The sequence below is a fragment of the Cryptotermes secundus genome, unplaced genomic scaffold (assembly GCF_002891405.2).
Source record: "Cryptotermes secundus unplaced genomic scaffold, Csec_1.0 scaffold815, whole genome shotgun sequence".
NCBI lineage: Eukaryota > Metazoa > Arthropoda > Insecta > Blattodea > Kalotermitidae > Cryptotermes > Cryptotermes secundus.
The window spans coordinates 242056-268947 of record NW_019733329.1 but is presented as its reverse complement, the minus strand read 5'-3'; positions in this window follow the sequence as shown (position 1 = coordinate 268947).

Here is a 26892-nt window from a genome sequence, read left to right as displayed (position 1 = left end):
TGTTTCCCTGCACCCTCATGTCGGAAGAGCAAATCAAGTAGTAAACCAGCAAGGAGGAGGCAGGCAGAGATTCTTGTTTATTTGCTTTGACTTACCCTTATACCCTGAACATGGAAACGATACGATGCTACGAAACGTCGGTTGCTTTTCAGGTAACCATAAGATGTTTTATCTCAGAATACAGAAGTTTTCAGTAAGTAAAGCAAGCTAGCTACAAGCTCCGTGATTTTAGTCCGTAAGAAAACTATACCGACCGAGCGACCGCCGCTTGTCGGCGAAGTTAGTGCGGACAGAGGGTGTCGCGTGGTCAGCGCAAAGATTCCCCACGGCCGTTAAGCTCGGTTTTTTAGACCCGAGCCGCTATTTCCTTCAAATGGCTTCTCAATTATCCTCACGAGGCTGAGTGCACCCCGTTCCAGACCCAGTACTTCTGAGGAAATCTGGTAGCGCCGGGAATCGAACCAGGACCTCTGGGTATATGGCAGCCTCGTGAGGTTAATTGATGAGCTAGTTCAAGGAAATAGCGGTTCCGGTCTAGAAAGCCGAAAATAACGGCCGTGGGGATTCGTTGCACTGACCACGCGACACCCTCTATCCGCTAAAGTTGGAACTAACTTCGCCGACAAGTGGCGGTCGCTTGGTCGGTATCCATATGAAGAACGTTCTTTCACTAGTTACAGCAACATATCGTGACAAAAGAAGGGAAAGTCTCGAACCCAGACTGTGTTGAAACTGTTTCTGTTATAATAAGACTTTGACGTGCATATTAAACAATATACATATCCTATTTACAAGTAAATAGTTTTGTAAGCCCGAGATACCATTCCCATTACGCAATTTCAGGTTACTATGGCAACGAACTGTCGGGCATTAACTCTTTGCATGAACGGAAGTTTTGTAGCAGTCACGAACGACCGTGTATGTGGTTTCCTTTAGTATACTGTATTGTATTGTATTGTATTGTATTGTATGTATTCTGTGTGTATTTATTCTATTGTGATGCGGGTATGTGAAGTATATGGTATTACAGAAAGGAAATGGTTTACGGTTAATTATTTGTGGGTGTTATTCGTGGGAAACGGTGTTGAACATCGCTGTCGAGGCATTATTCAATAAAACGTTGGATTAGAAAGGAACAAAGGAGAAAGCAGTGGGCGGTAATGTTCGAAGTCTGGAATGACAATTCAAGCGACTTCCTGTTGAACTCTCAACAATTGTCATAACAGTGTGTCTGTGTGTGTGTGTGTGTGTGTGCGTGCGTGATTTTTTTAGCACAAGTAATGGGAACAGAGTGTAACCTGAATATTGACTGCTCATTCAGTAAAGGCCTACATTTTCTATTTCTTTCCAATTTGATTATCAACTAACAGTGAACCAATGAATTTAATTAATACCTGTTTGTTCACTGTTGTCTTAATTACCTTTGTGGCCGCTCTATGGCCCTGGGGTCGACTCAGCCTCTATCAGAAATGAGTACCAGAAATCTTCCTGAGGGGTAAAGGGCGACAGGCGCTTAAGGCTGGCAACCTCAGTGCCATCTGTGGTCAGATTGTCTAGAAAATGTGGGAGCCTCGACGTCTCACAAACTTGTGGGTCTTCACGGCCTGTTACAGGGATACCTTTACCTTTTTTACGCACACACACAATTCGTGAGTAGATTCGTGCAGACAACCCAATATTGAAAGTGTTGTTAAATAAACGGCGCTAAAATCTCTTGGGCATACGTGTCCTATAGGGAACACAAATAATATATTGCACACAAAATTTTGGTAGGGAGAAGGCCGGCAAAAGAATTTCAATAACCTCAATGGGACTTGAACCTGCGACCTTCCGGCTTGTAGCATAGTGCCTCAACCATCTACGGTACTGCTACTGTTCTTCTGGGATACGAAGACGTGTAGTCTACTTCAGGTATGTAAAGCGTAGGTTTCAAGTTTATATCTTGTAAATGGAATTAGACCTAAATAAATAAAGGACACCGTATTCTGTGACTGACTCTCGAATAGGTCTATATAATTAAAAAAAAAAGCGTCTGTTTTCGAAAATTTGGGGGTGCAAGAATAATCACGGCAGGTAATTCGGTTGTAAGCTCCGCTCTCCTTGTAACTGCCGGCACACCTTTGTTTATTTCCCTTGGGCTGAGGCGAACAAGAATAAAATAGGCTCAATTTAACATAACAAGAGAAATCTTAACTTTTATTGCCCTTTTTATTGCTGTTTCTCCGCGATTTGCCTCTCTGCCACTTCCTTACTACCTTTGCTTATCCCCAATTATAAATTACTTAATGTTATTACGTAAAATGAAAATAAAAATAGCAATGAAAGGCGAACTGAAAGAATGTTATTACGTAATTCGGATTTACATTGGATTCTGCATCCGTTATGTAAATAATTCTTACTTGCAGAGCGGCAGGAGACGGCCTGACGGGACGCCAGAAATCCACGGCAAGTAGGTCTGGAATCATTTCGACAGAAATTACTTTGCAGAAAACTAAAAATAATTTTCCACATGCGTTTATGATGTTTCTTAGCGAGCCTTAGATAAATCTTGTGTGTGAGTGAAACAGCCCCCTTTAAATCAGTGGTTCGCTAAGACGTGTTCCAAACGCTAGTGGGAAAGCAGATTTTTTTATTGCTAGTGGGGTGGAACAGTCCAGTGTACTGCAGCCACTTCTGGCCTATTGTACCAGCCCCAGATGATAGGTGAGGGTGATTGTGGAGCAATTGGTAGAATGAAGATTGGCAGGGGAAACCGAAGTACTCGGAGAAAACCTGCCCCAGCGCCACTTTGTCCACCACAAATCCCACTTGACCAGACCCGGGATCGAACCCAGGGAAAGCAGTTTACGTCCTGTTTAATTTTCAAAGAGCTGTAATATCACTGAAGTTGCGAGCCGTGTGTTTTATGGCCATCCATTTTGTTGCACGTCAGCTAGTGCGATTAATTACTTTTTTAACTCATACAAACTTTTCTAACCATGTAAGATCTGAGGTTGTCACGGCTGTGAATATGAAGAATGCCGTTTTCTGGGATGTGGCGCCGTCTAGATCTTGTGTAAACCGACGTTTCGGAGGAAAGTATCGCCTCAATCTTCAGGGCAGAAAACCCCTGGAGCGAGGAACCAGCGTGAGCAAGTGGCTGCAGGGTCAGAAACTGAAGATAGAGGCGAAACGTTCCTCCGAAACGTCAGTTTACACAAGACTTACAGGACGCCACAGACCAGAAGACGACATTCTTCATTTTCTAACCTTATTTATATACATTTTATAAAAATTTCAACCAAATTCACTACAGAGACAAGCCATCGAGCGGGTTTGCTTAGCGGTAACGCTCTGGACTCTCATTACGGAAGCGACCAGTTCGAATCTCGGGTGGGCCAACATCTATCCTGAACTGTTGGGCTGATACTTCACTGCGTACTTTTCCGAGACACTTTGACACGAAGCTAAACTAACTCCATGACACTGAGTCCGTCCTGAGAAGACAACAACTGTTCAGTCACTCAAGAATCATAGAATTTAATGTAAATCTATGGTTCATTACCTTTTCCACAAAACCCTTCCATCTGTTTTAATATTATCATCGAATCCACATCTAGATCTTACCAGTCTCCATCCAGGTTTTCCCACCCAAACTGTGTATGTATTTCTATTAAGTCCCATGCCTGTTACATGTCCCACCTATCCCATTCTCTTGATTTTATTAATCCAAATACAGCGTGTCCGGATGAAAGGAAACCCCTGTAACTTTTCTTTCCATGCACGGCTTACGCGCATGCGCCGCCACATTTCTGCCACCATGTTAGGAATCACCTGGACACAGAGATGACTAAGAGCTGGATCGGCGAAGATGAACCAATCGTTTGGCCTCCCAGGTCGCCAGATTTAACTCCAATGGATTTTTTTTTCTTGTGGGGTTATGTGAAGAACATTGTCTACCAGGTTAAGAACAACGAGCTTCAACACACGAAAGCCCTCATAAGGGACGCTGTAGCTTCGGTAACACAAAAATGCTTCAAGCCTGAATATTTGTCGTGCCACCAAGGGAAGCCACATCAAATTTATTGAGAAAGTTATATATGCAGAAAACAACACTCGCAGCTAAGAAGGGAACACACATCACAAGACGCGGTTTACATAGAAAATAAGAAAAACGACCCCATAGTGAACGAACCACATGCAAGTTTTAAGACAAATAAGATGAATTATCTTAACAAGTTTTAGCGAGTGTAAATTTATCATAGTTGACAAATATGCACTTTTTAAATACTTTTTAAATGGTGTTGTGAAAACATATGAGGGCAAGCAATGCAATAGATTGACGTAATTGGGACACCTGAGGATGGCACTGTGTTGCCGAAACATGTCGTGAAGTGACAGGTGAAATGGAGTGCACTACAAGACGGACACTGTATACATATCATGACAGAAAAAACGTTGATAGTTTCCCTTTGTAATGGTGTAACCAATTAATGTGTATAATAAATTCTTTCTGAGATATAATTATTTTATTTTGAATTCCTCTAATCCGGTCACTCTGTACTTGTGAGGGGAATCATGAAGTCCCTCAATATAGAAACCTCTCTAGCCTCCTATTTCTCTGTTCTCCTTCGGCAAAAATATTCTCCTCAGAACCTGGCATTCAAACAACCTTACACTATGGCACAAGAGCTGCCACACGAAAACAAGTTTTCCGCGAAGTACAGAGGGATATAAGTCACTGTGGCATTAATCTCCATTACGCACGCATCTTACATTGCGGCAGTTAATAGATGGGCCAATTTCCAATTCACCGTGAGGAACTCCACAAGCGTTTGAAATATGTATAATGGTGACAGCCATTTCACAGAACGTACTACAGATGTTTTACTGCTTAAAGACTTACCACTCACGAAAGAGACAAGAAATGTAGCTATCAGTGAAATATTACTTCCCCCTCTGTCTTAAGAGTCTTCACTCGGTTACTAAGGCAAACTCAAAACACCGCCCGCCATTTTGCTGACGGTTGATGACGTAATAAACCAGTCTCCATGTTGTGAGTTGGATGATAGAATGAGTAATGGTATTTCGAGGATATGGGAGGGAATTTAATTCCGTTGAGGGACAAATGAAAGTACTAACATGCTCTCGTCTGTAACTTATGGAAGAGGACAGGTTTCTGAGGGGGTCTGAGACCTATGCCGGGAGGAAGATGTAAAAGGAAGTGTTTCTCGATAACTTCTTTACTACTTTGCGAAATAGTTCTAAACGTTTCCAAGTTTCTTTTGCTCTACAAGTTATATTCTAAAACACAAAGACGTGTACAAAACAGCAGGCATATCTTTCTCTAGATTATGAGATCAAATTCAGGGATACCTAATTGCTTCGCGTTGTTACTTATCGCATTTCAGGAGTTCGAACGTCTTGCAAGTTGGTATTGTTATTGATATAAAATGAAAACACAGACACAGCGTTCACTCTAACGCCTAATATTCACTCTTAAAACTCCGAGCTTTTAGTTCGCAAGCGAACTATATCGACCGAGCGACCGCCGCTTGTCGGCGAAATTAGTGCCAACTTTAGAGTGTGTCGCGCGGTCAACACAACGGATCCCCATGGCCGTTAATCTCGGTTTTCTAGACCGGAGCCGCTATTTGCTTGAAATAGCCCCTAAATTATCCTCAGGAGGCTGAGTGGACCCCGTTCCAGACCCACTACTTCTCAGAAAATCTGGTAGCGCTTTGAATCGAAACCGGGACCTCTGGATCTGTAGCCAGGAACTCTTGACCACTAGACCACAGAGGCGGTCGAAGTGCAGGAGCACGTGAAGGAAAATTTACTCCTTATAACAATCTAGGGTGCATGTGCCTGGGAAGGGAAGGGGACGCTACAGATGACAGATGGGGAGAGAACGACCATGTTGTTGAAGATGTGTTCAATTTCGCTAGCCACACATCCGTCCGTCCGTCCGTCCGGCAGGCACATAGCTTGCTACGTGCTACTATAAGACGTTTGGCCATAAGTCTGTCTCGCTGACGTTTAATTTGCCGCGGGTCTCTCCACGTATATGTAAAGGTTCTGAAATTACGTCATTTTGGGTTACCGTAGTAACGAACTCTCAGGAATTGCATGAACCCAAGTTCTCCTGTTCCTAATATGGAATGTCTTCTCTGAGATCAGATGGCCTATAACAAAGATGATTTTTTCCTTTGGCGCTACAGCCCAAATTTGGGCCTTGACGTACCTACATGAAACTCTACGTTTCATTTCGGTTTACTAGATCTTAGACATTCGGTAGGACTTCTTGGGCGTGTGATCAGCTCGTCGCAAGGCCTCTACCTGTACACAAACACAAAAATGCATAGATACAAAAAATAAAAATTCCATATCCTGAGTGTGATTCGAACCCACGATCCCGGCTTCCGAGAGAGCAAAGACAGTTCATGCCTTAGACCGCTCGGCTACCGTGACCGGCAGCGTATAAGAATAATATATAAGAATTCAGTTTGTACCTCACAGGAAACAGATCCGAACCCACGATCCCGGCTTCCGAGTGAGCGAAGACAGTGCATGACTTAGACCGCGCGGCTACTGTGACCGGCAGTGTATAAGAATAATATATAAGAATCCAGTTCGTACCTCACAGGAAACAGATCCGAACTCACGATCCCGGCTTCCGAGCGAGAGAAGACAGTGCATGCCTTAGACAGCTCGGCTGCCGTGACCGGCGCACGCAAAGATAATTACTTTATTCAAAATTTCATTGGGTCTTCTTCCAGTATCATATAGTGACATTTATGTAATAAGCATTAAAAAGGCAAAGTTCTCTCATGAAGATTTATGGCGGCGTGGAGGTGTAGCTCCAACATTCTCGGCCTCGGCAATGGATATGAGTGGCCAGCTTCATGCCCCTACCCCTTTAACGCCGAGGAATCTGGATAGGAGGCTCAGTGGGATCCAGAGTCGGTCTGGACGATATGCAGAAGAGAAGAATTTTGCACTGCCGGGAATCGAACCTGGGGCGTCGGCCCATAACTCGTCTCGGTGTATTAGAGGGCTTCAAAGTTCAGGCTCAATCTCGGGTGAACTAAAGTGAGATGTGTGATGGAAGTGACACGCAGCACATTATCAGATGGTCACTCTGGCCCGGAGCGTGGCTGATAACAGAGTAAGGACTTGTTACTTAGCAGTTCTCATTTTCTTTCTGCTCTCCATTCTTTATCTCCTTGTCTTCCTTTGTTCCTCTAATTCTTTCCTGACTCTCTCCAATACTTCGTAAATATGGGTGCACGCGGTAGTGTAGTTGGTTGAGGCACTATGCTAAAAGCAGGAAGCTCCTGGTTTCGATTCCAGATGAGGCCACTGGATTCTTTTCAATTGACCAAATCATTCCAGCCGCACTATGGCCCTGGGGTCGACTCAGCCTCTAACAGAAATGAGTACCAGGAATCTTCCTGGAGGATGAAAAGCGCAGCCGGTACGTAAGGCTGACAACCTCACCGCCATCTGTGAACCGATTGTCTAAAAGATGTGGGAGTCTCGACGTCTCACAACCCTATGGGCTTCTACGGCCTGTTATAGGGATAGCTTTACTTTACTTTTATTGTTTAGTGAATGTACACTGCCTATATTTTGCGTAATTATTTCCATTTGTGGCAGGACTACTTCTCTCCGATAAATTCGATGAAACACGGTACTATATACGCCTAGATACTTTCACGGCTACTATACCTAATGAAGCATTTAACGATCAGGCTTGTAAATCTGGAGTTAACTGTCAATGTTTTCAGAGACTGTTTACAAGTTACACGTTTTGCTTAGCTTGCCTTCAGATGGATCCGTCCCCTTAACAGTGCTTCACATCCCCGAAAATGACACTTTTCAAAGTCACCGCCGAGGTAAAAAATGTAAAGCTATCCCTGTAACAGACCGTGGAGACCCATAGGGTTGTGAGACGTCGAGGCTCCCACATTTTCTAGACAGTCGGCTCACAGATGGTGGTAAGGTTGTCAGCCTTACGCGCCGGCCGCCCTTTAACCCCAGGAAGATTCCTGGTACTCATTTCTGTTAGAGGCTGGGTCGACCCCAGGGACATAGTGCAGCTAGAAGGATTAGGTCAATTAAAAATCCATCTCATAGGGACTATAACCCGCGACATTCCGGCTTGTAGCATACCTGTAGTCCCTCAACCAACCACGCTACCGCGTGCCCCCTGAGAGAACTTCAAATTCAACAAATAAAAAAAAAATTCCAATTGATATCTTTAGCTTTCCACTCGTCATTAGTGAACAGAAGGGACGGTTTGTTGGTGGGGTTGCATACCACCTCATTAGTCTCCCTGTAGTTCCCTTCCGTACTCACAGGCATTAGAATTTACCATGCATACACAGCAAAGAAGGAAATGGACTTGCCACATTACAACTGAAATCTGATCATTACGTGAAGCTAAACCCATCCAAATGTGGGGTGTGGAGGTATTTCTGACAGTCTAGTGTAAATCGCCTCTCCCTGCGTTGTATGACCCCCCTCTACACCCCATAAGCGCAACAATAAGACCAGAGATAGTGTAACTTTGGAGTTATCTTCGGTAGAACTGTAGAAACAATATTGTCGAGAGAGAGAGAGAGGGGGGGGTTCTATTACGCGATCGATAAGACCTGTCACTTCATTACACTCAAGATTTCGTATCTGTAAAGCCCGCAGAATTAAACCCCCCCTCCCCCCTTTAGCAGGGAACTTACCAACAGCTGTGCCCTGACGAAAGCCCCCCCATTCCTCTCTTTTCCCCTTGTCCATCACTTGCATTGCTTGAACTACCCACACCACAAAGTCAGGACAAACCTGCTGCAGCCTCTGCGGTCACATTGCTAAGTTTTCTTTATACGATAAAAACATCTGTACAATGTGCAGTTTCATGTAATTCTGACTGATCATAGCCTTATTATTTGGGCTCATTGCCCCCCCCCATATTTTCAAAATTTAATCAAAACTGGTCAAACCGTTTTCAGGAAAATTGTCATTTCATTTTTGGGCCGCTTCAAGGTATACATTCTTCACGAAGGTATCACTTGTGGTGGGCTCCCACATTTTCTAGACAATCGGCTCACAATTTGGGGTGAGGTCTGTCATTCTCGCCGAGAAGCGAAGCTTTACCCCCAGGAAGATTCCTGGTACTCACTTCTGTTAGAGGCTAATACGACCCCAGTGCCATAGTGCGGCTGGAAGGATTAATTCAATTGAAAAATCCAATGACCTCATCGGTAATCGAACTCGCCACCTTCCGGCTTGTAACATAGCTGTTGGACATGTTCTCTTTAAAATTCTATGGAAACCCGTCATGTAAGATTACACCTATACATTTTACATAACTTACAAGCGGTAGTGTAGTTGGTTGAGGCACTATGCTACAAGCCGGAAGGTCGTGGGTTCAAGTTCCGATGAGGTCACTGGATGTTTTCAATTGACCTAATCAATCTGAACGCACTATGGCCCTGGGGTCGACTCAGCCTCTAACAGAAATGAGTATCAGGAATCTTCCTGGTGGGTAAAGGGCTGCCGGCACGTAAGGCTGACAAACTTGCCGCCATCTGTGAGCCGATTGTCTAGAAAATGTGGGAGCCTCGACGTCTCACAACCCTATGGGTCTCCATGGCCTGTTGCAGGGATAGCTTTACGTTTTTTTTACATAAGGGATATTCCGTTCATTCAATGTAATAAGAACCACAGGCGCTCAACACGAAGCGTGTTTCGTGCAACGGATACGTACTTTGAAAGTTTGTTCGACTGACCACAGGTTGTAAGACTGCAGTTCGAGTCTCTTCAAGGGAAGACATTTTCAGATCCTGGATGACGTACGGTGGAAAGTCATAATGTTTTAATTATCACCATGAGAAAATCATAATTCCAAAATATTGTTCTATATAGGAGATAGCCCATTTCCTGAGCTTGCCGAACAGTCATATTTTCCCGCGCCAAGTGGAGAGAGGGAGCCACAGGACGGGGCAGAAGCAAAATGGCGACGTTGCTTGAGAAAGTGGAGGTTCGCACTGTGATACGGTTCCTGTATTTGCAAGGGAAGTTCGCCAGCGAGACCCACGACCAGATGACCGCTGTGCATCAGGAAGGTGTACCTTCACATGACACAGGGGTCAGGTGGAAGTGGCGCTTTCATTGTGGACAGATAAACCTCGAAGATGAACCCCGAAGTGGAAGACCATCTCTCGCCGAAGAACCGTATTTATCTGCTGTCCAATTGTCACCAGCGATTCTATTTGGATCTGATTACAGGACACCTTCACTTGAAAGGATAACTTTTGAAACTTGGAAAATGAACCCATTTGTGAAAGGTGCCTAAGAGAGGCAAAACAGCCCCACACGTCCTAACTGAAGTTGTCGACATTTGGGGCTTCACTTCATGAAACCAAGCGGCCACTCAAACGTCTCATGAAGCAAAGCACTGCATTTCGTTCCTACGGCACGACTGCTACTGAGCTAACCGCGGACGGCACAGAACACATCGAAGACCGGTCATGGTGTAAGGGCCGGCACGGGCCACCCTTATAAGTCACTATTTCTCACACTGTGGGTCGTGAGCACCCAGGGAGTACAAACAAATCCTACTGGAAATCGCTGAGTTCTCAAAAATTATTTAAAATATAGTTGCAGCTGTGCACAATTCTGGAAAATCAGATCTGGTGTGTTTCGGAAAATGTAACTAAATTTGCGTGTCTGCAAAGGAATATTTTATAGTTTACTGTAGAGAGGCTGTAAAGCTATTTACGTTCCAACTGTAAACGTAGAGCCTGATAAGGACCTGCATCAGTGTGCAGAACTGCCCTTTCTTTGATCGGCAGAGAGGACGGAGTCATGTTAACGTATTCAATAATTTAGGTGGTCGCAGTACAACTTTTCAGAACTTCCGTGTTAATCTAATTTAAAGAAATATAATCTTTCGGGGACAAAGCCTTAGGAGCGTAGAAGTGACCACTTTCACTCAGTGCAGAAAATAAGACCGCCTTGTGCTCGGACAGAGCTGTCACGTTGCTGCTTCCGTAAGGCAATGCACGATAACGGTCAGTTTCCACCACTTGGCGGTTACGGATCTGAAGACTTAACAAGACCTGTAGCTGTTCAGAGATGCCAGCCGTGATTGGTTTGAAATCTCCCTCAAGCAGCCCCCGTCATCTCACTCCGTCACTTGTAATCTTCTTCGCTTTCTGATGTTAAAGTGTCATGATAACAACTGCCTTAGTCGTCCCATTTAAGTTTCACGGAAATGACGTCAAAACATAGAAGCTTCCTGGCGATAGTAAGTAGCAGACATGATAAGGAAATTCCTGTTTTGTGATAATAACAAAGGCTTGGACTCATTCTTACAAGTTTGTGTTTCAGACGTCCAAACAAAAGGACTCTTACTGCCGAAGTTTCCTTATCGGCCACTGTTCGCTGGACACGTGTTCAAGTTCCCAGCAAGCAGAACAGGAAGGCGTAAGAGAGACACGTGACAGGAGAGAAAGCACTGTGTGGAGCATCACTAGATTTACGCTCTGGTTCTAGAATTTGAAGTGATATTTACACATTATTAATGTTTTTATTTTACTCTTTTGTTCTGTATTTTGTTTGTAGGTTATCGAAATAAACGACAAAGGTTCCTTTTCCGAGGATACAACTGGCCTAAGCGATAAGCTGAGTTTTGACAGTTATATTATTAAGATATTTAATAACTACCGACTCGCTCGTTTCTTGCAAGGTTTATTTTCGACAACGAAGATTGTGGCGATATGTTCCCCCGAAACGTCTGGATTTTTCTGATTTATTTTTGTAAATTAAATTCAATACTGGTAAAAAGAAAAGCTCCGGAAATCTAAAACGAAAAGGGTTTTGAACACGGAAACTGAACACGACCGAGGGACTATTTGTACTTATTTGGACACGCATGCCTGCAGCAACGGAGCTAATTCTCCTATCTTTGGCACCTTCCCTTCAACTGTATGATAGGGACATGAAGAACCTACACAAAACCTAAAAAAGAAGTCAACCCGCTCGACCCAGCTGCCCGGACCAGACTAGCTCACAACTCAACGATTCATTCACCCTTGGCCGCGCAATGCGATCGTCAACTTGTCGACCGCAGCGCTGCGTATTGTTACGTGCTTGGAAACAACTAACAACCGTAAAGAGTTCTCCATCTTTCTAGGATAGAACGGAGCATATCAAAAGGAAGACTGAAGCTTAAATAAGGAAACAAAAAAAGTTATAAGAGGTAAAAATTGTTAAGACGCTTTTTCATCCGAGTCTCTGCTTTAGCCTGGACAGAAACAAAGAAGGATAAAAATAGTTATCAAGTGAAAAGGACAATTTGCAATGTAAACTGCTCTTAAAGGGGGAAGTACATAAATTTGTGACAGTATTTAAGTTTTATGTTACTAAGATAATAGCTATTACAGAAATTACAAAGAACCTCGGAGAGATAGTGCTCCCTTAAAACACACCCAATATATTCCTTAAGAACATGGCAAATATTAATATAAACAATATTTTCTTATTACGATTATGTAACCCAGACATTCATTACATTCATCACAAAATCCAACTGTTACTTCCGATCCCTATTAATTCCAGTCATTTCATATCTTCATTGTCTGTTTCACCACACGCCTTCAACACTCAGAATATATTTAGGAAGGTTAAACGTAACGTAAGGGTGTTTGAGAACAGGGTGTTGAGGAGAATATTTGGACCGAAGAGAGATGAAGTGACAGGAGGTTGGAGAAAACTGCATAATGAGGAGCTTCATAACTTGTACTCTTCTCCAAGTACAACTAGAATGATCAAGTCAAGGAGGATGAGGTGGGCAGGTCATGTAGCACGAATGGGGGAGACGAATGCGTATAGTATATTGGTGGGAAAGCCAGAAGGAAAGAGACCACAGGGAAGACCAAGGCGTAGGTGGGTGGACAATATTAGAATGGATCTTAGAGAGATAGGTTGGGATGGTATGGATTGGATAGATCTGGCTCAGGATAGGGACCAGTGGAGGGCTCTTGTGAACACGGTGATGAACATTCGGGTTCCATAAAATGCTGGGAAACTCTTGAGTAGCTGCAGAATTGGCGGCTCCTCCAGAAGGGCTCAGCTCCATGAGTAAGTAAGTAAGTAAAAAGTAACGTAAAGTACTTAATAAATTAAGTACCATGATACGAAGACGTGTGGGAGAGTGGAGTTACAGCTCCTCCATTCGTGATCTTGGCACTTGATAGAGACGAGTTGTTAGCTTGACTCCCCGACCGCTTTATCCCAGAGGAAAGAGCCCCCGTACCCACTGGACAGGAAGCTTGTTGAGCCATAGAGCCGGTCTGGATGCTGTGGAGCAGAGAAAATCTGTTGTACCCGCTGAGAATCGAAGCCTAGCCGTTCAATTCCTAGTCCATCGCTATACCGACTGAGCTATCCCGGATCTTACAGCGATCGAAGATATAAATATGAAGAAGGTTGTATAAATAACACCCGAAAAGAACAGTTTCTACTTCTAAACTAACGCCGTCTTCTCTGGTACAAAGAAGAGCGAACATATGATGGGGCGGGGAAACATTCATGATTGAGTGACTTTCAGGCGTTCAAGGCGACTAATTATTTGTGTCGTTATACCTTGTAGATGCGGGCGACGTTGCTGACGTTTCGGAGACATATTATGCCTCCGTCTTCAGAACCAAATAGTCTAAGGTGGGTGAGTTTCTGTGTGTATATACTCAACCACCTTAAACGCTTCAACTCTAAAGACGAAAGTACCTCTCAAACGTCGGCAACTTCACCCAAAGCTACATGGTGTCACGATACAAGAACGGAATTAAAGTACGGTTTTATACTGTGGGTGACGTCACGAGTTACTGACCAGGAATAGCGACCACTACTATAAATATGCGGGGCACGCGGTAGCGTAGTTGGTCGAGGCACTATGCTAGAAGCCGAAAGGTCGCGGGTTCTATTCCCGATCTCATTGGATTTTTCAATTGAATTAATTATCCTAGCCGTATTATGGGCCTGTGGACGACTCAGGCTCTAACAGAAATGACTACCAAGAATCTTCCTGTGGGGTAAAGGTCGGCCGGCCGGCGTGTAAAGCTGACAACCTCACCGACATCTGTGAGCCGATTGTCTAGATAATGTGGGAGCCTCGGCGTCTCACAACTCTGTGGGCTTCCAAGGCCTGTTACAGGGATACTTTTACTTTTTTATTATACTGTATATATGGTTGTGTGTAGTGGGTAGCCACATTTGCTTATACCCTTCTGGTATTGGTCTATGGTCTGCATTATTACCATTCTTGTCTGCGAAGGGACTGCGGTTTTGGAGGAGAGGCAGAAGAAGAGATAGATCGTGCGTGAATATCTGCGCTGGCGTTCGCCGCCACGAACAGCTTCTGCGTAACCTTGCCCCTGTCAGCACAAGCAGAACGTGACTGGCGTTCCTTCCGGCTCCATGCAGACCCGCCCTTACAGTCAGAAATTTTATACCGAATCCACAAACAAATCTATTCACAAATAACAGCCCAAATTTCGCGAGATAAAAATATATAATTATTCTTGGAGCACTATGGTACAAGCAAAAGGTTGCCTGGTTCGATTCCAGATGAAGTCACTGGATATTTTAATTTACCTAATCCTTCCATCCGAACTATACCCCTGGGGTCGACTCAGCTTCTAACAGAAATGAGTACCAGGAATGTTCCTGGGGAGTAAAGCGCGGCCGGCGCGTAATGCTTACAACCTCACCGCCATCTGTGAGCCGATTGTCTAGAAAATGTGGGAGCCTCGGTGTCTCACAACCCTATGGGCCTCCACGGCCTGTTACAGGGATAGCTTTATGTTTCTATTTAATTCCTTTTCTAATATATGGATCTCGTATTATGTCACGTCGGAAATAAATGAAATTAACTGCCTTCTGTAATAAATTATTAATTACAGAGTTAGTAGAGAGTCCGTCGAGTGTAACAATTTGTAGGTCACTTTTTTAATATCACTTCTGCCTTACATGTTTCGGTTTGATACAACCATCATCAGAGGCACTTGCTATAACTATGGAAACACTGTCGTTTATGATGTTCACAGTTATGTTTGTCGTGTAGACGCTGCTACAATATGCTGACGTGTAAAAGCACAAAACTTACTAAGATAGTTGAGTACACTATCAAGTTCTCACTTTTCATCCGAAACTGTTTTAAGTTAAAACGCTAAATGTTAAAATATTTAATCTAAAATGCTGAATTCCTCCTTGTTAGTTCATCCCGAAGATGGGAGACGTCAGCTTGAAGTTGTATGGCTGCAAAGATATTGTATTACTTAGGTTTTATATATTATTATATATATTGTTTAGTGTTGTATTTGATTCTCGCTTACCTTATGGTTCGATGTTTCTTATGTGCTGTGTGTTGTGTACTGCAGTAGGAATACTACATCTGGTGTTATTTAAAGCCTTGTGTGTTATGACGCGGTCTGGGGTGTGTTTATACAAGTAGAGATGAGGTCAAACATGCTGTTCTGGTTNTGTACTCAACTATCTTAGTAAGTTTTGTGCTTTTACACGTCAGCATATTGTAGCAGCGTCTACACGACAAACATAACTGTGAACATCATAAACGACAGTGTTTCCATAGTTATAGCAAGTGCCTCTGATGATGGTTGTATCAATCCGAAACATGTAAGGCAGAAGTGATATTAAAAAAGTGACCTACAAATTGTTACACTCGACGGACTCTCTACTAACTCTGTGATTGATAGTGTAACGGACCAAAAATGAAACAAAAAAAAAAATTAATTGTTTTAGTTCTAACCAGAAACTAACATGCTACCACACACAGTCAATAAGTTCGTAGAATGGCCGCAAAGCGTCGTACGGGAATTTCCTGCCAGTATGTTTCAGCAATGTTTCCGACAGCTATATCAATGTTGGCAGACTTGCATAGCGGCCAACGGCAACTATTTTGAGGGCTGATGTGGCTCTGCGTGAGTGTATGTGAACACCTTGTAATATGATGCGATAAAACCACATTCCACGAACTTAATGACGCTGCCTCGTGGAAACAAGCAAAACAGTGGTGTTGAGTTACACAAACAAAAGCTTCTTATCCTTCAACTCACATGTTTCGGCCCGTTTAGGCCATCATCAGGTGATACTGAGGAATACAGAAATGTTGACTACAGTGCTAGTATGGAATTTGTTGGGTAACCGTTGCTGTGTTGGATCTGCCTTAATTCTGTAAAAAAGACTCCGTGGCCTGTAGTCCGCAAGCGAACGATACCGACCGAGCGACAACCACTTGTCGGCGAAGTTAGTGCCAACTCTAGCGGATAGAGGGTGTCGCGTGGTTAGCGCAACGAATCCCCACGGTCGTTAATTTCAGTTTTCTGGACCGGAGTCGCTATTCCCTTGAAACAGCTCCTCAATTATCCTCAAGAGGCTCAGTGGACCCCGTTCCAGACCCATTACTTCTCAGAAAATATGGTAGAGCCGGGAATCGAACCCGGACCTCTGGATCTGTAGCCAGGAACTCTGACCACTAGACCACAGATTCTTGGCGGTAGTCAAGCATACGACCGTTCAGTTGACTAGGCTGCTGTTGTAGCGGAAGCTACTAGAAATAGGGCATAATATGCTGTACTGAGCCTGAACTGACAGAGGCCCTGTATATATTGTACATACATTTATTGACATGTTTAACATGTAAAATGGAAATATCCTTTACATTATGACAATGAATTACTACTGCAGATAAGGACTCTTGACAGAAGACAGACCCGTCCTTTCGTCAGAGAGGGCGCACCACAAAAACAAGACCGAAACTGTCAAACAGCAATAAATATCTGGTCATAAGCCCCAGATTGGGCTTGACACCAGGACTGACTGACTGACTGACTGACTGACTGACCGACCGTTAGTCACAATGTGACTTTGACTTTTGACAAATGACTAAGCTATCGTTGTAGCGGCCTCTGTAGTCTAGAGGTAACGTTCCCACCTCATGACTCGTAGTACGCGGGTTCAAATACCCGGCGGAGGTCGTCGAATTTTTAAGGGCGGAAAAATTCAGGGAACAAGTCCTCCGGGAGGGACTTTAAGCCGTGGGTCCCGTGTCGTAGCTTTACGGCACGTAAAAGAACCTCATACCTCCAAAGGAGGTCACTGAGCAAAATTGCGGACGTTTGCCGCCCAACAGCAGTCACTAATACCTCCGGTAGATGGGGGAAGCATTATAGATACTTCTCAGACAGTAGAGCCGGTCTCGCTGGCTGGGCGGGACTGATGGAAAGCACCAATACCGGTAGGATATAGAGACTGGTAGAAATCATAGAGGGAAGCACAATGGACCACTACAGGTCTAAGTGCATGGGGAAACCCACCCTCTCTAATAACTAACTAACTAAGCTGTCCTTGTAGGCATGATCTGCCCTGTAAAGCCTGTACTGGCAGAGGACTGGTATATAGTACAAAAGGAAGCCTTTTCAGTAACATACTATATGTGCGAAATACACACTTGTCGAAGGGCCAAGCATATTCATAAGAGACAAACCCATTTTCTGGTGAGAGAGGATACTACATAAGGACTATTACCACAAGAGTTCAGTTGGAAAAATCTCTGGTCGTGAGCGCCTGACACCAAGACGAACCGATTGGCGGCAAACCGCCAGTCGTAAAGTCTCTTTGACTTTGACTTTGTCAGTTGAAAGTCTGAAGAGAGGGCTTGAGCCTGAGGCAGATGAATAGCCTCTGTTAGAGCCGTTGCCAGGAAATGTCTAGTAACAAAATGAAAACACTAGACTTTGTGTTCTAGTGAACTGTAAAATTTTTAAATAGCGATAGTGTTATAGTTATTTGCAGTTACGACCTGCAAGTGGTAAATAAATCTTTCCACCAATCCAAACCCCGTCTATAGTCACACATAATGATAATATCTTAGCGATATGTCAACCTTATTTCACGCCTCCTTTAAATCTCTCAAGCTCTTTATTCACGTTGCCAACATAACGTTTCCTTTAACATTTATTTATGGTGACCTTGAGGTTCTGTTTTTCCAAAGTCTGAACTGAAAGCATACATCATCGCGAATCCTTCAAAGTAACAATGTTACGAAGTTCTGCAGGAAGAAAACAAGACACTAGCGATTACAGTCGTGCCGGAGTGCCAGAAGCCTCAGGTGGCATACATCATAATACATTTACTTTACCCTTCAGGAAATATGTCTCATGTCTTCAGAGATACCAACCTAACAGTCGTAACTTCAAGTTTGTGACGGGGTCTAACCACACAGCCCCTATAGTACATTAACTCAAATAACATAACATTTTCTTTATATAATTTACAGAGGTTGCGTGATTTAGGGGAGGGGGGGTTTTGAAATTTATAGCATTACTTGGACCGCTCTTGGGACCTACTTGATATCCTCCCCGCCAGCCATGTTACATCAGAATGTATAGCGAAGATGGGGGTAGGCGAAATCTCAGTGACAGGGGTGGGGGTGGGGGTGGAGTTCTTGAAGGAGCCGAACTGTGTCTGCATCTTATACAACGTGGACTACAGGCTAAGGAAAGACAACAAAGAGGGTAGAAACTTGTACTCCAGTTTGGAGTACGCAAAATTTACACAGGCGTTCCTTCAAAATTTGAATGGAACCACATATGGAGGTGACAAAGAGATGAGTTTGGGGGGGGGGTGAGATTTTTGAACAAGGGGTTTATGAAAATCGATGCAGAAATAAGCATTAGGAGAGCAGGGGAATGAAAGGATAAAGAATAACTAAAATTATGGATTATGTGATGAAGTACAAAGCGAAATGGGAGAGGGTGGCGAGGAAACACGAAGAGCGAAACAGAAATAAGTTTAGGTCGTAAGTAATTAGTAAGGATAATAATAATACTGTCAAACGTTGGGTTGACTACTGACAAGGTCTGGATTGGATTTATTCCACTTGAATCTAGGTCAATAACAGCGCTACCTCTAATTTTACACTTTACTGTTCACCACAGCATCCACTACGCTTTTTACAGCCTGCCTGCATCTTCACCAGCCGTTTCCTGGATACGGCTTCTAACAATGGAGACACTTCAACTTCCCTTGCTCTGCTCCTAACTTCGCCGACTCTCATTCAGAACTGCCTGCCAGCTGTTCCCTCAACTGAACTGGATCGCCATCTCTTCTCAGCCTCCCTTGCAGAGCTCAACAGCATACGTCACTCAACTGAATCTCAGTTCCTCAATCATCTCTTCAACTGCCATGGGTTCCTAATTATATACCATCCGGGCGAACCCAACAGAAAACACCGTTTATTAACTATCCTTCTGTTGTTACTTGCTTATTCGTTGCCGCGGAAACATTTAATGAGCCGTTGTCTGACAATGAACGTCCATCCCGGATCCACTTTTCCGGCTTTCAGGCGTCATGTGACAATATAGATAATTAAAATGTCAATGTGCTGTTGTGAGGACAGTCATTTAAGCAAGATACCGTACTATAGACAGACTTTACGGAGTCAGAAACAATTGTTCTTGTGAAGCAGCTTTGCTCACAGTATCTTCGAAAAAATAATTCCGATGATGGTCTGTATGTAAAGCGAATCCACATTCATGGCCATCTGTGACTGGAAAAGTGCTTAGGAATATGTTCCTACATTAGTCATAAACCCACTATTCACTCTGTGTTTGAAGCATAAATATTCTACTTCTACGTTTCGTCAATTTTGTGTTATTGTGCCTTCTTTACTTTCATTCTGCACAAACTTCGCAAGTTCACGACTAAACAGGGTAACTGAAAAAAAGGAATTAGGAAATACTGCATTTCAAACCATAACACCAAAATTGCCTATTTTTGTGGGAAGATGTTCGAACACAGGACCCTCAGAATAAGACGCTAAAATATAGAATCAATCTCATTTCGTTCCTTGTAATATGCTACAAGACGGAAGGTCTCAGGCTCGATTCCCGAATAAGTCATTGAATTTTTCAGTTGACCTAATCCTTCTAGCCCTGGGGTCGACTCAGCCTCTAACAGAAATGAGTACCAGGAATCTTCCTGTAAGGTAAAAGGCGGCCAGCACGTAAGGCTGACAACCTCACCGCCGTCTGTGAGCCGATTGTCTAGAGAAAATGTGGGACCCTCGAAGTCTCACAACCCTATGGGCCTTCACGACCTGTTACAGGGATAGCTTTACATTTTCGATTTATAAAGACTGAATTAATATCCCGCAACAAGAATGTTAGTTCCACAAACTGCAGCAAAGTGCGAGCGGGGATATATCCTGTAATCACAAGTTTGTGATGTGGGGGCAGGGGTGGAGGAGGAAAGGCGCAAGATGACGAATAGGTTCACGTCGCGTTGCAGGAAAGCCCAGCAAGCCATCCAGTTCTCCTGGATCTTGCTCAGCGTAGTCCTGAGGAGCCGAACTAAGTCGGGCGGGCAGCGAGGAACTAACAGGGCCAGATGAAACACATGGGGTCACTTGTCTGTCACAGCTGCTGACTCCAGTTATACCGCCTTGGTAAATTAAATCCTTGGTTTGAATAGTAAGTCCAACTCCCACCCTACGGCTCCATAACCGTAAGATTTGAAGTAAGCCGTAACGAGGACAATGCGAACTGTTGTGAGGATACTGCAGTAAGGATGCGAAGCCGGTGTTTATGGGCAGCGTGTACGGTCCTCTGTTTTGTAACATATACAGAGTTTCTACAAGAGTGTTCGTTCATCCTAGAAATTTACGTTATATCAGTAAAAACCAATATTGTACAATGGATCGCCTCTGTGGTCTAGTGGTCAGGGTTCCTGGTTACAGATCCGGAGCTCCAGGTTCGATTCCCGGCGCTACAAGATTTCCTGAGAAGTAGTGGGTCTGGAACAGGGTACACTCGATCTCGTGAGGATAATTGAGGAGCTCTTTTAAGAAATAATGGCTTTGGTCTAGAAAACCGACATTAACGGCCGTGGGGATTCGTTGCTCTGACCACGCGACAACATCTATTGGCTAAATTTGGTACTAAATTCGTCGGCAAGAGGCGGTCGCTCGGTCGGTATAGTTCGCTTGCGGAATAAGGGCCAGGGAGTTTGTTTGTTTGCGCAAGGGGTTTGCTCGTTAGCCTTTTCTGTCTCGAACATAAAGCATCTTCGAAGATTATGTAACTTCTTTGCTTGAGCAGGTTACCAGCCTGTTGCAAACCTTCTCCCCGGATTGGAGGTTCAGGGTTTTTGTTCAGTCTTTCTTTCTCTTAGACAGGTTTCCTGCTTTCCTGCCATGCTTAACGAGTCCTGTCTGCTCGCCATGGAACCTTGGGAAGGAGCCTTTATCAGGGCCAGTTAAGTAATGTAGATGTAAATGTATCCCTGTAACAGGCCCTGAAGGCCCATAGGAGTGTGAGACGTCGAGGTTCCCACATTTTCTAGACAATCGGCTCACAGATGGCCTGTGAGGTTGTCAGACTTACGCGCCGGCCGCCCTTAACCACCCACGAAGATTCCTGGTTCTCATTTCTCTTAGAGGCTGAATCGACCCCAGGGCCATAGTACGGCTGGAAAGATTAGGTCAGCACAACGGATTCCCAAGGACGTTAATCTCAATTTTCTAGACCGGAGCCGCTACTTTTCCATTCAAGTATCTCCTCAGTTATCCTCACGAAGCTGAGTGGACCCCGTTCCAGACCCATTACTTCTCAGAAAATCTGGTAGCGGCGGGATTCGAACCCGGGACCTCCAGATCTATAACCAGGAACCCTGACCGCTAGACCACAGAGGCTAGTGAGTAGGTGAGTAGTGCTAATTTATAAACAAATATATAAGACGACATTTTGTGATATGACATATCTATTAGTGCGAAGCTCCATGGAAAACCACCAATTACTTAAACATTATTAGATGGAGAGCAAACAGACGCATACTGTCAGCTTATTTATGCTTATCAAGAAACAAATTTGGGGGACAATGAATGCGTCTGAGAGGGCCGTAACTGGAACACATCGAGACAGTTCGTTCCCATCAAATTTGGGCTGTGTCTGAGAGGATTCGTGCAGAAGCCCGTTACTGCCTCTGCGTGCCCCACTGCACTTCATCCTGCCTCCTGTCACGTGACCACGGGAACACGGACAAGTGTGTTGTATTCTTAATGCCTGCCGGGCCTCCGCACAGAGCTCACCTATGGCTACGTTGTAAGCAACACGAGAAAACACAGCGCACATATTACTTGCAGTAACGTAATAGATTGTTTCTATACTCTTCGCGCTGCCTAGAATTGCTTCTGCATTCACCTATGCTTTAAAATAGTAAGAACAAATATAGCTAAGTTGTTACTTAACAGTCACAGATAGAGCGTGTCTGTCTTTCCGTCACACTCTGATTCAATTAGGGCCATGAAATTTTTATAATATTTAATACATCTGGCAGAACTGTCTGTCTCTCTGTCCCATAATTCTGTTTTGTAACTCACGTTCGCAAATAATTTCGGAATAACCTCATAACCTATTCACAGATTTTCATGAAATTTGGTATAGAATAGCCCAGTTGAATGATCAGTATTCCTGCTTCTTCTCTGTGGTCTAGTGGTCAGAGTTCCTGGCTACAGATCTCGACGTTCATGTTCGATTCCCGGCGCTACCAGATATGTTTTCTGAGAAGTAGTGTGCCTGGAACAGGGTCTACTCAGTCTCTTGAGGAGCTATTTCAAGAAAATAGCGGCTCCGGTCTAGAAAACCGAAATTAACTGCCGTGGGGATCCGCTGCGCTGACCACGCGACACCCTGTATCAGCTTAAGTTGGCACTGACTTCGTCGAAAAGCGGCGGTCGCTCGGTCGGTATAGTTCGCTTGCGGACTACAGGCCACGGAGTTTGGTTTTGTTTGCTTCTTCTTTGGAGGTTCCAATTTCCTCGTCAGTCCCGTTTGTAGCCGGTCGCTATACCGACTCAACTGCGCATTATTCTTAAAACTACAAAATAACAACATGGCGACAGGGCGAAATATATAGAGGCCGTGTTTTTGGAACTGGTCTCTAGGTTACTCATGAGAAGCACGGAGAAGTTGGACAGGAAGTAGCACAGTGGTTGCAGCTGCAATTGAAGAGGGAGGGAGGGTGACGCGCTGTTACTAAGACGCTCTAATAACTCATACACAAGCTACGATCATTTCAATTAGTGGATCAGCCAATCTGTTCAGAACAGTCAGTTCTACAAACGCGGACAATACTAAGCTTGACGCTCGGTGTCAGTAGGTAATATCGTCACTGCTAAGCACAAGAATAATTATGCGCATGGAGAAGGTACAAGATTCTGAAGCTTCACGCCCCTGCTGCTTAACCCCCAGGGATGTATCTTCCGGTACCAATTGGACAGGAGGCTGTGTGAGCCCCAGGGCCGGTCAGGACGCCGTGGGGAAAGGGAAATGTCTCTTGACCCTGTCAGGAACCGAAACCCATCCGTCAAGAATGCAGACCGTCACTATACCGACTGAGCTGCGCCGGCTCCAAATTCTTACCATATGATCCCGTTAACACGAGAGCTGATAGAGGAGTACATACATGCCACAGTCTTCACTGGGACGCTGCTAAAAATAGATCTTCGACGTTTCGGTTTGACACTCTTAAGACTTTTGTTTTATTCGTATATTATTTCACGACGCTGTATCTAGACTGCATATTGTCGAATTGTAGGAAGTCTAATGGAAAGGAATTCGGAAGTAATCGAAGCTTTTGCCCAAAGTGACTGAAAAATATCAGGTACCCCCCCCCCCCCCCGAGACTTGGCCAAGCTTCGTATCAATCATCTCCCGAACTGAAGCCTAGATCGCTACCGCTGCGCCAACCTGCTCCATTCCATGTGAGAGGAATATGCTAACACTCGCGAATATTCTGCGTCCAAAACATTTCTGACACTGCGTCATCATCGAATAGTGACGTAGATCGTTACGTCATCACTATATACTATTTTCAATATGGTATCAGGTGCTCTGCATGCAGCTCCTGATTCCTATCTATATTTCTCTCTGTTTCCATGTTTATTCTCCATTCTCTACTTCTTACGTTTCTTCCTCTCTCATTCCTTTACTTTCTTTTCTTTCCTTCACAGTTTCCACGCATGCCAACATATGGGAACCTATATTCCCAAATTAAGCAAAACCGCACTTCTTGAAATATTAATAAAGGCGTAGGGTGCATTTCCTTTCCCGGTCGTCTAACACTGCGGTCAGTACAAGGGCGAACAGGTTAGTAAATTGCATCGGAACTATTGCCCGCAGTTCCCCCTTGGACTACCGACTCCTTGGGGAATATCCTTGGAGCAATTCACAACCCCTCCACCACCCATTTTCCAGCAGACGCCTTGAAATATTCAGGCAGCTTCCCCCTCCACAGTCAAAAGGATGACCACACAGAGAACTAGCCCGCAGATACTGCGACGGGCCTGAGGTAACTGAAACGAGGAACATACTAACCATGAGAAGTCATGAAGGTGCTGACGTTAACACTGCTTTATCAAGGGTTTCGGGTTCGAGACCAGCCAGAATCTGCCCCATTTTCTCAGTTCCCTTCAGGTAAGGGAAAAGTTGTTGCTGTGCACAAACACGAAAAGACGTAAGGGGGGAGTGGAGGCATAGCTGAATGTATAATTAACTTCGGCATTAGATGGACGTGAGCGGTCAGCTTCACGCTCAGGCTTCTTTACCCTCTACGAAAGAGCCCTCTGTACCTAATTGATAGGTGACTGAGTGGGTCTCGGCGCCGATGTTTATCATGTGGAGGGTAGATAGGTCTCCCTACCTCTCTACCAGTAACCTAGTTGCTATATCGACTGAGCTACCGAGAGAGCTTTCGTTATGAATAACAATACTCATAATTGCATGAAGCATTTTGGGTTGAATATTGCAAGCGAGAGGACAGTAAAATACTCAAGGTTATACAGGATGTCCCAGGAGGAAAGGTCAATATCCTGGGAGGTCAGAGTATCGGTCATTCTAGGCGAAAAGTATGTATGTAAATGTGTCCTATTCCGAACGGTTTCCGAGATACTTTTCCGAAAATTCCGCCGTCAACATCAATGCACATTACAACTCGTGTGAAAACATGGCAGGCTGCTCGTCTGTACACTGTACAGTGAAATAGCTTTATCTCGGAAAACGTTCGGAACAGGGTACATGTACATATACACTTTCTTGCAAGGAATGACCGATACTGTGACCTTTCCTCCTAGGATACTCTGTATTTTGGTGGCCGTGAATACACACCGGCAAGAGTTAAGAAGGAAAACAAACCAAGAAATTGTACGACCAACTTTGAATATGAGCCTGACCGAGAAGTTTAGCTCAGGGCCAAGTTTCTGGACTCCTATCAGAGATGTGATCGTTTTGACCCTCGACGGTGACGTCAGTTATGTTAAATGAGAATCTTAGCCGTTTTCCTCAGTCGCTCCAGGCAAATGCCCCGATGGTATTTCGTTTAGAGCACAACCATTTACTAACTTACGTATTCATGGAGCTGAGCCCTTCTGGAGGAGCCGCCAATTCTGCAGCTACTCAAGAATTTCCCAGCATTTTATGGAACGCGAAGGTTCATTACCGTATTCAAAAGACCCTTCCACTGGTCTCTATCCTGAGCCAGATCAATCCAATTCATACCATCCTATCCTATCTCCTTAAGATCAATTTTAATGTTATCCACCCACCTACGTCTTGGTCTTCCCAGTGGTCTCTTTCCTTCTGGCTTTCCCACCAATATCCTATATGCATTCCTCTTCTCCTCTATTCGTGCTACACGTTCTGTCCACCTTATCCTCCTTGACTTGATCATTCTAATTATACTTGGAGAAGAGTACAAGTCATGAAGCTCCTCATTATACAGCACAACCACCACCTTCCAAATCCCTTCCGCTTCAGCATTCATCTACATATCCTATAAGCCGACGCTGCAAGCACCATTAAATAACTAACGAAAGAAATGACAAGCTGATAAGTGCGCGCCGTAGGAATGTGAGACCGATACACAGCAACACCCACGCTTGTCTTCCAAACAGTCAATGCAAATATTCCTTGTCGCCTGCACAAGACACACAGCACTGAATATATAAATTATTTGGAGCTGGTGCGGAAGTTATGGCCTCAGATGTACTGAAGGCAGTAGAGGACCAAGACTGGTGAATTTTGCAGGTGTTTTAGCTTGGGCGCCGCCTTCGTTTCTTACTGCTAGCTGCGTGTTATCACCCTGGTGAACCCCGTCTACATGCAGCGACTAGAGGAGCCTTGGAAACCCGGGACAACTTCAGAGAAGGTGGGCCGAGGATGTACAGATATACAGGCAGTTCTCAATATACTCTGTAGCGAGTAACAGCAACTTCCCATAAGATTCATGCTGTAAACAGAGGTACATTAACGGGCCTCGGTAAAAGAGATGTGTACACAGCCTCATTTAGGTTTAAGAAACACTGAATGTTATAAATTAAATAATAAACATTTTTCTGTTTTAAAATGATTCACCATCGTGTACACGTGAAGTTTTGTTTCAAATGACTGCTCTTCTTCAAGTTTCATTAACACCACGCTCACTCTTTTCCATTGGCACCACAGCCCCAGTGGGCCAAGGCCTACCTCCGTGAACTTCTCCGTTGGTTTTTCTAGATCTTATACATTCGGTAGGACACCTTGGGCGGGTGATCAGCTCGTCGCAAGGCCTCTACGTGAAGAGAAGCACAGGAAAAACCACACACACAAACTAAACATCCATGCCCTGAGTGGATTCCGAATCCACGATCTCGGCTTCCGAGCAAGGGAAGACAGTCCATGCCTCAGACCCCTCGGCTACCATGTCCGGCAGTGTATAAGAATAATATATAAGAATTCAGTTCGTACCTCACAGGAAACAGATCCGAACCCACGATCCCGGCTTCCGAGCGAGCGAAGC